The sequence below is a fragment of the Drosophila nasuta genome, chromosome X (genome assembly GCF_023558535.2).
Source record: "Drosophila nasuta strain 15112-1781.00 chromosome X, ASM2355853v1, whole genome shotgun sequence".
Lineage (NCBI taxonomy): Eukaryota > Metazoa > Arthropoda > Insecta > Diptera > Drosophilidae > Drosophila > Drosophila nasuta.
Genome location: NC_083459.1, coordinates 13,560,161 through 13,571,976, shown reverse-complemented (window position 1 = coordinate 13,571,976; position 11,816 = coordinate 13,560,161). Strand labels below are relative to the sequence as shown.

The following is an 11,816-nucleotide window of genomic DNA, read 5'->3' as shown; positions in this document are numbered from 1 at the left end:
GATTCATTCATAAGCAAATAAAATGTAACGGTTTCGTGCCACGAACCGTTGAGCGCCCCAATGGGGCATACGACTTATCGGCAATCAACAAACTGCGCCCGGACAATAACTGAATGATTGTCGCGCGGGTGGCTATAAACTGATGAATGGGATATTATGACTAAATGACTTCTAGTACTATAGACTCTCACATAATACTCCCGTAGTATATGGTTTATATATGTATGTGATTTGCATACATTTGCGAGCATTTCCGCAATGGAAAAACTGGAAAAAGAAATATGCGCAACTAAAACTAGTTATATCCAAATACATATTTATATGCATATATTTAATTACTTTCAGACTTATGGATTATGGTTTATGTTTTTTATGGCAAAATTCAATACAATAAATGTACTTTTTTTTTTTTTTTTTTATATGTAAATTCTTAAACGATTGCAAAGAATTCTAAGAATTGAGCAGAAAATAAAAAAAAAAACGAAATAGTTTGTCGATAAAAACGAGTTTATTTGAAAGTTTTACGATAAGACTTTATGTTTCGACTTTTATACATATTAATAACCCGCATAAAATAGAAATAACTGTACAAAGTTTCATCAGCCAGTCGATTTGAATCGAAAGATTGGCTTTCTACTGCCCTTCGAATTCATTCGCAATAAATAAATATGTATAAATATATAATCCAAAAATATGCAACAAGTAATTAAAGGCTTAAAGTTAGCCCCCTTAAAAGAAAAAAGAGTTACGTGCTAAAATTACGTGTTCTTCGCAAACTCTCTCCCTCTCTTTCCCCCTTTCTCTGTATTTCTCTCTTTCTCTGTTTAAGCTGTCTACCACTTCAGACAGATCTAATCGCATAACTGCAGATAAAAAGCCAATATATTCATGACTTAAGACTCACGCGCACAGACCACAGCAACTACACTTAAGAAGGGGTGTTCAGCCGCTCGGTACGACCCGCAAGGCTGAGGCGATGTGCGGTGGTGAGGTGGTAAGGTAGAGTGATCATTGGTACACTTGGGAGGAAGGGCTAAATGGGATATCGTGCGAGTTTCGACTGCACTTTCAATTAGCATAAAAGTTAAGTGAAGTTGCCAACCCACCTTACCTTACCACAGAGAGTCTAGAAAAGCGAAAAAAAAAATAGTTGTTAATTGTGTGGATTTGGCCAAACATTTCCGTTGTTGGCGTTTGTTTGCTGCTGATTATGAGCCGTCTGTTAACGAGCTGAAGATGTGCGGCCCACATATAAGCTCTTTCTCTCTCTCTCTCTCTCTTATTCACTGCGAGCATTCACGAATAATTCACGGAATGCAACGTGCCGGCAAACAAGGAAGTTGAAGTATCAAAACTTGAAACACGACGAAATTGAAACAGTTTCACTGCGAGTTTTAATAAAAAAATGTTTGCTTATATATATATATATATGTGTGTGTGTGTGTGTGTGTGTTTGTGTGTGCGAATGAAACGATAAATGAGAAACACGAAAACGATAAAAGAAACTGCTAAATTAGTGCAAATCATTTGCATTGATTAAGTTAATTCATATTTGAATGTTTATTTGATTTTTGGCCGCACTAGAAAAACGCAAAATTAGCATGCTCGATTGTCAGCCCTATATGCTCTATCTCACTCTTTCGTGCTATCTCTCTCGACTCCTCAGTCATTCAGTGTTTGCACCTGTTGCGATGCGGCGGTGACACAAAGTTATTCACTAAATGATTCCACTAAATACTTAAGCATATGCATGAAAGTCGCACGGGCCAATGTAGCGTCATTAGGCGACAGTTAGGAAACAAGTTTTCAACGATGATCATCATCATCATCGTAATGATGATGATTGTCTTGGTGATGCCATAGAGACTGACTAGTCGCAGTCGGGCAGTTAGTCGAACCGGCTAAAACACTCACATCGCGACAATGAATGTCATGAATTTATTCAAAAGGCTGCGCGGCCCATAAAAATGTTCTCGCTGTCAATACATACAAACATTCAGACACATACATCACCACATATACATGCATACATACATCCACACATCCATACATTCATAGTCAACTTATGAGTTAAGTGAATATATCTAGCGGGGGGAGTCCGACAACCCAAAAACAACAAAAAACGCCAAAAATGAAAGAAAGAGAAACAAAAAAAAAAACTAAAATAAACATAAAATTATAATAATAATCGTTATGGGCATAAAAAAAAACGCATTAATTAAATTAGTTAAATCGCCATGAGTGTCACATTAAAATTTTTGTTTTAATTCTCTTTTAGTTTTTGGCTTTACTTTTTGCTGTTGTTGTTGTTGGACTTTAAACTTGTTTCGTGTATTTGTAGATTTGTAGATTGTAGATATAATGTCAGATATAATACGCAGATACAAGTGTCTTCTCCGCCTCTGCCTCTGTTTCTCCTACTTCTTCTTCTTCTTCTTTCGATTCGTGTTGGACGAGCCTCTGCGACTTCGACGCGTGCAAACTATTCCAAAACTATTCAAGATATTCAATCAGTTGTGACATTTGCCCAAAATATACATACAAACACACATTCATAGCGATATACGCCCGACAAATGAGTCAAATTATCATTGTTTATAGCCACGTCGATGGATGGAACTGAAGAATCGCCCCCGTCCCCGCCCCCATTAATTTATCGTCTAGCTTTTGTTCGATAAGCGGTCGAAATTTTACTCGATAATTGACATGTGCGTAGCGTAGACTTAAATCTTTAAGCCCCCCTCGATGAGTAAGAGTCGAAATCGAAATTATTCTAGAAATTGTGATACCAAGATATATATATATACATATGACTCACTGAACCTAAGGTCCTATCTATATCTATATCTATATCTATATCTATATCTATATCTATATCTATATCTATATCTATATCTATATCTATATCTATATCTATATCTATATCTATATCTATATCTATATCTATATCTATATCTATATCTATATCTATATCTATATCTATATCTATATCTATATCTATATCTATATCTATATCTATATCTATATCTATATCTATATCTATATCTATATCTATATCTATATCTATATCTATATCTATATCTATATCTATATCTATATCTATATCTATATCTATATCTATATCTATATCTATATCTATATCTATATCTATATCTATATCTATATCTATATCTATATCTATATCTATATCTATATCTATATCTATATCTATATCTATATCTATATCTATATCTATATCTATATCTATATCTATATCTATATCTATATCTATATCTATATCTATATCTATATCTATATCTATATCTATATCTATATCTATATCTATATCTATATCTATATCTATATCTATATCTATATCTATATCTATATCTATATCTATATCTATATCTATATCTATATCTATATCTATATCTATATCTATATCTATATCTATATCTATATCTATATCTATATCTATATCTATATCTATATCTATATCTATATCTATATCTATATCTATATCTATATCTATATCTATATCTATATCTATATCTATATCTATATCTATATCTATATCTATATCTATATCTATATCTATATCTATATCTATATCTATATCTATATCTATATCTATATCTATATCTATATCTATATCTATATCTATATCTATATCTATATCTATATCTATATCTATATCTATATCTATATCTATATCTATATCTATTTCTATATCTATATCTATATCTATATCTATATCTATATCTATATCTATATCTATATCTATATCTATATCTATATCTATATCTATATATATATCTACATCTATATCCATATCTATATCTATATCTATATCCCTATCCTCCACTATAAATGGGCGTTGTTCTAGTTTCTCACAGATAAGACTGCTGACTCAGCTCGGTAATTGTATAATGTATCTGTATCTACGGCTGCTGCTGTATCTGTATCCGTCTATATGCCTATATATGCTCAGACATCTGACGTTTGTCGCCCAAATGTCGCCGATGTCTGTCACATTTGAACTCATTTCGCGTCTTACACAAAAGCATTTTGAGTTGCGAGATCGTATGGCGAGGGTGGAGAGGGGAAAAGCATTTTCAGTTGACAACTTAAAGTAGGTGGCGATGACACAGATGATCAAACGAGAGTACTATCTGCATCTCTCACAACAAATACACATACATACATATAGTACAATGTATATAGAAATGTAAAGAGGCAGAGATGTGCTTACCTTTGATTTCTCCAACTGGGCTGAGGTACAGTTGTGTCAAGGTTAAAGACCAATTAAGATGCGCATTATGATGATGATGATGAAATTCAAAACCTGAAAGAGCCAAGAAAAAGATTGTCAGGACAACAACAAAGAAAACGCCGAAAAAAAACGAAGCATATTTGCATCAAAAGGACGAAACTTTTCATTGAATTGAATTCAAGACAAAACAAGAGCAACAACAATCAACGTAATAAATACCTATAGACACACACACACACACACACACACACACACTCCCGTAATGATATAATAATATATGAAAAAAAAAACTACTACAAGCAACAACAATAAGGTGGTTGAACTCTATGAGGAGCCCAAAAAGCTTTTTGTCCGTGAACCAAATTCCGAGTGTGTGAATAAACGAATGTATGTGCTTGTGTGTGTGTGTGAGTTATTCATTTGCGCGTTTGCCGAGCAACAAGCGAAACCCAATAAGAACAAGAAGCCGACATTAGATGTCGTCCTTGTTATCCTTTAAACAAAAGTACAGTCAGTACAACGCAGTTGGCTTTAAGCTTGAGCAAACGAATTGCCTGGGAACTTCATTACAAATTTATTCTTTATGGGTTTGCTCAAATCGTGCTTACATTCGATTTAATACTCGTATTCTCAAAGCTTCAGCACAACATAAACAGCGTAGATCTAGTTTATTGCTGTTGTAATTATACCCGTTACTTATAGTGAACTGGTCTTAGTTGTTTTGGCTGACAATCTGGTATATTTTGCACTCTATGCTAGGTTTTCAATGTAGTACTATAAAAATATACCAAATATAGCCTTTGGTATTAGTATTTTTTGTAGTATACTAATTCGGAATGTTTTCACGAAGAACTGCATAAATATACCAAATATAACGAATGTTAGTATATTTATGTTATGGTATATTTTATAATTTGCAGTCTCTTTGGTATGTTTTGAATATAGTCTATATCAATATACCATACACAAACTATGGTATAACAAATTGGTATATTTCAATGGCAGTACTAAATCAATGTACTTAATATATATTTTTAGTAATTTTATGGTATTTTAATTTTTATATTTCAAATGTAGTACGAAATCCAATATGCCAAATAACCTTTGGTATATTTTAAGTATTTGTTCCGTATATTAATTTGTATTAATATGTACACTCTGTGGTATCTTTTGAGGTATATTTTAAGTATTTTAGCGGTATATTATTATTGGTATATTTTTAAAATTAATACCGCACTGCTTTGCTTGTATTCAAAATGGTCAGCGGGTATCTCGCAGTCGAGCACCTTCGACTTTCTTAAATTTTTCCATTTGAAATACAAAAAAAAAAACTAAAATCATTTCCTCATTCCCAATTATAATCTATTGAGGATGGGGGGTGGCAATAAAAACCTTTAGACTAGTCTTTGCGGCAATATATTCTACGTATTACAGTCGCTTTTATTTATAATTCAGAAATACGTAGTAACTATCAGGCTATAGATTAGCGTATGTTTTTCAAGTGGGCAATCGTTGAAGTTGAAACGTGATGCGTCGATTAAAGGGGGAAACTATTCTCAAGTTAGATTCTCAATGTACGTGTGTGTGTGTTTGTATTTCCATTTTTTTATCACAATTTGAAACTCTCAAGTGCTTCGTTATCGTTGATCAACGATCGAACTGTGGTCAGCAAATAAACCGAACCGAACCGCACCAAATCGAACTCAATGTGAGGCTGAAAAAATGTGTATGGTAATGGCAATAAATAAAAAGAAAATAATAAAAAAAAAAAAAATTCAATTAAATTTAAAATAGTTGCTGGCACCTTATCACAAACTCAAATACTACAACTACTACCACAACTAAATGTTGTCAAGGCTCGCTGCGTGTTGCCATAAATTCGAGTGTATTAACTCGAATACTCTGAATACTTTAGAAATTGTAAAATTAAGGTATTCGTTATATCACAATTTAGTGGTAAAAGAAAAAACTCAAATGGAAAGGTCTTTTAACTTTCAAAAGTTCAAATTTAAATATCGGAAATGTATAATATTCTATTTGAATTTGCATATTTCATATATGTATAAAGATAATATTATATTGCAATCAATAAAATATAGTTTCAAATCTGTAACTATCATTATTATTATACTTTTTTTTTCTCATCAACTATTGACATTTATTATAATGCTTATAAGAATGTTATATTACTCAAAACTTCTTTTAACCAAAAAATGTATTCATATAAAATTTAGAAACTTAAAATTATAAAAGTATAGAGTATCGCTGAGGTGCTTTAACTTTAGAAAAAACAGCATTTCCCCTGTGATTGAATTTTCAACAATTTTCTTCATTTATCTTTCACTTTTATATTTATTTATGGCCAATAATCGAGCCAACAAATCAACTGTGACAGACACTCGTGTCAATATTAGTGAGTGTACTCACATTCACTCTGAGTTTTTGTTGATTTTTCATTTTTCGATGGTTGATTATATGTTTTCTTTTTGTGTGAAGGGTTTCATAATTATCATTTTTGGCAGGAATTGCGCTTTAAGTTCGTCTTAGCTGCCTGACGAGGGTCAATTATGCGCTTCAATTAAAATGTATTCAGCACACACACACATATACACACACACATGCACACACACATACATATGCTGAGAATGAGGACAAGACAAATTAACAATTAAATGTGCGTCGTGTCTGGCACTTGAAGTGTTCCCCGTCCCCGTCTATGGGGTGGCAATTTTTGCCAAGGGGTGACACTGATCTGATCCAGCTTAAGGATCGCACACAAATACAAATTCAAAACACACACACAAATCAAGGTACAGTGGGGAGTAATCGACTGCGAAATACCTTTTATACGATACAAATATAATTATATTTAGAAATGATGAAAAAAGAATAAAACTTTACAAAGTTTAAGGAACTCGAAAAATAGAAGATCAAAAATGTACTCTAGTATTGTATTTGGAAATGATGAAAAAACATAAAACTTCACGAAGTTTAAGGAATTCCTTAGAAAATAACAAAATATACTAATAAAATATTATATTAAATTAAACGCTTAATTTACAAATCATAATATTTGAAAATAATGAATAAATATAAAGCTTCATTAAAAGTTAAAAGAATTTCAACAGATTGTTAGAAAATTCAATTGTAAAATGAGCGCTTAATTTTAAGAAAAACATTCTATTTCCTGAAATAAATTTTCTAACTTTCTTATTACTTATGTAATATGAGAGTTAAATTTCATAGAAAAATTCTATTTATTTAAATAAATGTTATAACTTTCAAGCAAATTTCTTTAAACTTGATGAATTTTGTCATAATTTGTTTAACAAATTATTGAAGTTATTAGTAGCAAAACAAAATTCTGCTACAATTCTTATTGTTTTAACTTATTATTTAAATTATGAATAAACTTCAATCTCTAATACCAAATTTTGCAACAATTCTATTTGCTTTAACAAATTATTTATGAATTACATAAAATGTATTGAAAATCATTTACAAATCCATTCTCATTCTCAATCATAATACCCTTTAAGCCTGCTCTTTATCGGGTATAACACATGTAAGAACATGTCCTTAGAAATGTATCTCAATTGGCAAGCTGAACAATCTGAACAATCGCATTGACGGCGCAATAAGCGGCGGCTGATTAGCACACACACAAGCCCTCTATAAATATCTTCCCCTTTTCCCTCTTTCCCGTCTTCCCTCGCTCTCTGTTTAGAGCCCTTCCCAAGATCCAGTTACATTTACTTGCCACACGTAGCACACGGCGACTGTGTAACTGCGGCCCAATTAAAAAGCAACCAAATAAATTAACACGAATTGAGTTGGGTAGAGTTCTCAGTTTTTCTTGCTGTTGTTGTTGTTGTTGTTGCAAGGTTCGTGGGGCAAGTTGCCAGCCAACGAGTTGTAACATTGTAAGGTTGCGACGACGACGATGACGATCGCATCAGCATATTGTAGTAGATGATGATTGTCTTTTGGGTCTCTGGCCACAATTGCGCAGCACGTTCAACGTTCGGGAAGCGCGTATCCAGAAATTCAGACACGTAAAGCGAGAAACATAAAAATTGACAAATCGAAAACCACACACAGGTGTCTGCCCCCAATCCCATCCCTCCACTCTCTCCTCTGCCTTTCTCCGCGATCATCGATCGCATTTGCCTCTTGTGCAGAGGAAACTAAAGTGCGTACGCCTTATGGCTTAAGACTTTCTCAATTGGCTTCTCTAATTCGCAAGAACTTTTCGTTCTTCGCTCTTTGCGTCTTATGCCCCAAAAGGGTGTGGGGAGGGGGAGGAGAGGATTGCCCCAGGAGAGCTGCGGCACTTGACGCAAAAAAAAAAGAGAGAATGAAGACTACAAATTGTCAACACGTTCGGGCCAAACAATTGTAATAAAAAATTCCCAAGAATGTTGGCCAGACGACTGCGTGGCCCATACTAAAGACTGGCATTAGCATAGCATTTGGCTTTGCCTTTTGCTTTTGCTTTTGCCCCAAACCCCAAAAACGATTGCGTCATGGGCGCAAAAGCATCTGATTCGAGTGCGTGAATAGTGAATAGTCCGACTCCAACTCCGAGTGTGAGTTACTCCAAATTGTGAACCTCTAAGGCGACCTACTCAGTCTGAGAAACTGACAAGCTCTGCAACCTGAAAACTACAAAAGAAAAAACCCGCCAACGATAGCAAGTGCGATTGCCAGCTACCCTGTAAGCGACATGCTAATAGAAATTGCTATGAAATTTTCAGAATTCGTCACAAATAGCATTATGTAGAAGCATGCACATTTTCAGAGAGCTACATTAAGAAATGCGCAATTTATAGAACTTCTCAAATATTGTGTGCATACTGAAAAGTGGAAAAATAAAAGTAAAATTTCAATGACAACATTAATTGCAGTCTACACAGCTAATTTAAAGACTCTGGCTTATACAAGTGCTGAATTACGTTAGGCTGTTTAGTATAAAGATAGTCTATGAAATGTTCAGAATTCCTCACAAATATTATAATGCTAAAACATGAACATTTTCAACCAGTTACCATATGAAATACCCAAAATGGTGCGCATACTGCAAAGTGAGGAAATACTAGTACCATTTCAATAAAAACAACAATTGTAGTCTACAATGCAAATTTAAAGACTCTGGCTTGAACAAGTGCCGAGTTACGATAGGTTGTTAATCATTGTCTTCATGATTTACTCGCGATTACATGCAGAATTTGCCACAATGTTTAGAACTTTATTACATTTCCGTATGAAAAATGCGGAAACGATTTTCAAGACTCCAACTTAAACGATCGTCTGCCATGAAGGACTTTATTATATTATAGCCAACTTTCACTGACCAACATACCTCACTTACAGCTTTTGTTGGGCATAGGGTATGCAACAAAAGGGCTAATGATTTTGCCACGATAATGCAACGGTCTTGGGGCCAGGTCATTAGCAGCCAATGGCAGTGTTAACATCAACGTCAACGTCAACCTCAACGTCGCGTTGCGTCGCGTCGCGTCGACTTCAACTTCAACATCAACATGTAGTCTAGACGTGACGATCGTCGACACCCCGACACCTTCAAGTTGCCCCCAGGCTAACCCGGGGAGACAGGTTGCTCAACGGATCATCATCAACATCATAATGATGATGATCATGCTGCTGCTGCTGCTGCTGCTGATGCTGCCGTCTGATGACAATGATGATCGTGATGAAGATTAACCGGTTCGCCGCCCAGTGACATTTCAATCAGCTTGTATGCATGTTTGCTGAAATGATGATGAGTGATGATGTTCGAAGCATTAAACATTAACTAGACTATAACTATTGTCAATTTATGTGCATTGCCAAATCCATAAATCTTCGTAGAACATGCCACTTTCGATTAGCTCACTTATCAGATCAATATTCAATGAACGCCAGCTGAGTTCCCCAATTCTGTTTTGGGGTTTATTGAGCGACCTTGTAGAGTTCAAATTGAGATTAAAAAACACTTCCGTTCTAAGCGAATAGTTCTTGAAAAGTTCCAAGTTCCAAGCTTTAAAACTTTCCTGATATTGGCTTTACATACATATAGTATTTATGTGTTGGAGTATTCCAAAATCTTTTTTGCTGCTCTTCGATCCTAATGACGCATGAATATTCGTATTGTATTAGAAAAGACAAGACCTTTATCCGTTTGGGTTTCCACTCAGCACAGTTTCCAATTGAATGCTATTGCAGATTTTGTTAATTTCGTTTTTTTTTCGGTCATGTCAATTCGAATTATTTGCCGCTATGCCCAACGTCCCTTTGAACGTTTCCCATATCGCACATCCAAAGCCCCTTTCCCGGTTTCCTTTACCTTTTGACGAAGTCGAGAGAAAAATGAAAAAGGAGACCCAAAAAATGTTCAGCCGCAGCAACAACAACAACAACAACCTTTTTACATCTCCCTTTGCGACTGTTTTTGTAGCTTCACCTTTGTCTCAATCAAAGCGCCGCGCATCTCTCTCGCCCAGCCCTGTAAGCGGACCAAGCAGAGAGACAGAGAAAGAGTGAGAGTGCGCAAGAGTGAGAGCGAGACGCAACCCCTGGTGAAATGCTATTTTTAGCTGAGCCTGAGCACACAGCTGCCACACACACACACACATACACAATCGTACTTTGCCTCGTCTCTCGCTCTGCTGTCGCACTCGCTCACACTCCCATCTTTTCAATGGGATTTGGGCGCCCGACATTCAACTGGTTCTATGGTGTAATGGTTAGCACTCTGGACTTTGAATCCAGCGATCCGAGTTCAAATCTCGGTAGAACCTCAACAGTAAAAGCTTTACTTTTTTCTTTTTTTAATTACAATAATTTAACTCACTGTACAAATCGAATCAGAAATTTAAGCTGACTTCATTTTAAGTAAATTATATTAATCTATTTTGCATTAAAGAAAGTATAATGTACTAAAATAAGGTTAAATAGTACATACATCAAATAAAATATCAAAGATAAATAAATAAAATTTAATAAAAAGTTTCAATAAATTACATTATCAATAATTTTGTATTGCTCAAAATTGTTGAAAACTTCTTTATCTATTTTACAAACGCAATTCTATTAACCAACTATCGATGTAATAATAATCTCAATTAACGCTTAATAACATTCTTTGAAATTTTCGGGGATTTTCGTGGCAAACGTAATACGAAAAAAATAACTTCCCCATTTAGTTGGCATTACCAGCAAATTGATTAGGCATTTACCTCCGTCGTTTGCCTAATGTCAAGTGTCGCTTATCATTTTGTCTGATTGACAGAATTAGACTTGCGTGCCCTCAATCATGCCTAATAATGAATTGATGATGATGATGGGTGGGAAGTGCAAGATAATAGCTAATATTCGTTCACAAAAATCAACGCCTCATTCAATTGTCGCATTATCTAGTTAATCAAGTTGAAATATCATTCATTTATTTGCATCCAATCGCAACATAATTACTGATAGCAAATGCTTCGAGTATTATTAAGAATATTTTAATTGAGCGCGTATTAAAAATAGTTCTAGTTCTACATTTGCTGACTATGTGAAC

General features: G+C 34.3%; 1 non-coding gene across 1 annotated transcript; it reads left to right on the top strand.

Moving 5' to 3' along the window:
* The first annotated feature begins 10,980 nt into the window (after positions 1-10,980).
* On the top strand, positions 10,981-11,052 carry Trnaq-uug (transfer RNA glutamine (anticodon UUG)). The gene has a single exon. It is a non-coding gene; the product is annotated as a tRNA-Gln (tRNA).
* The last annotated feature ends 764 nt before the right edge of the window (positions 11,053-11,816 follow it).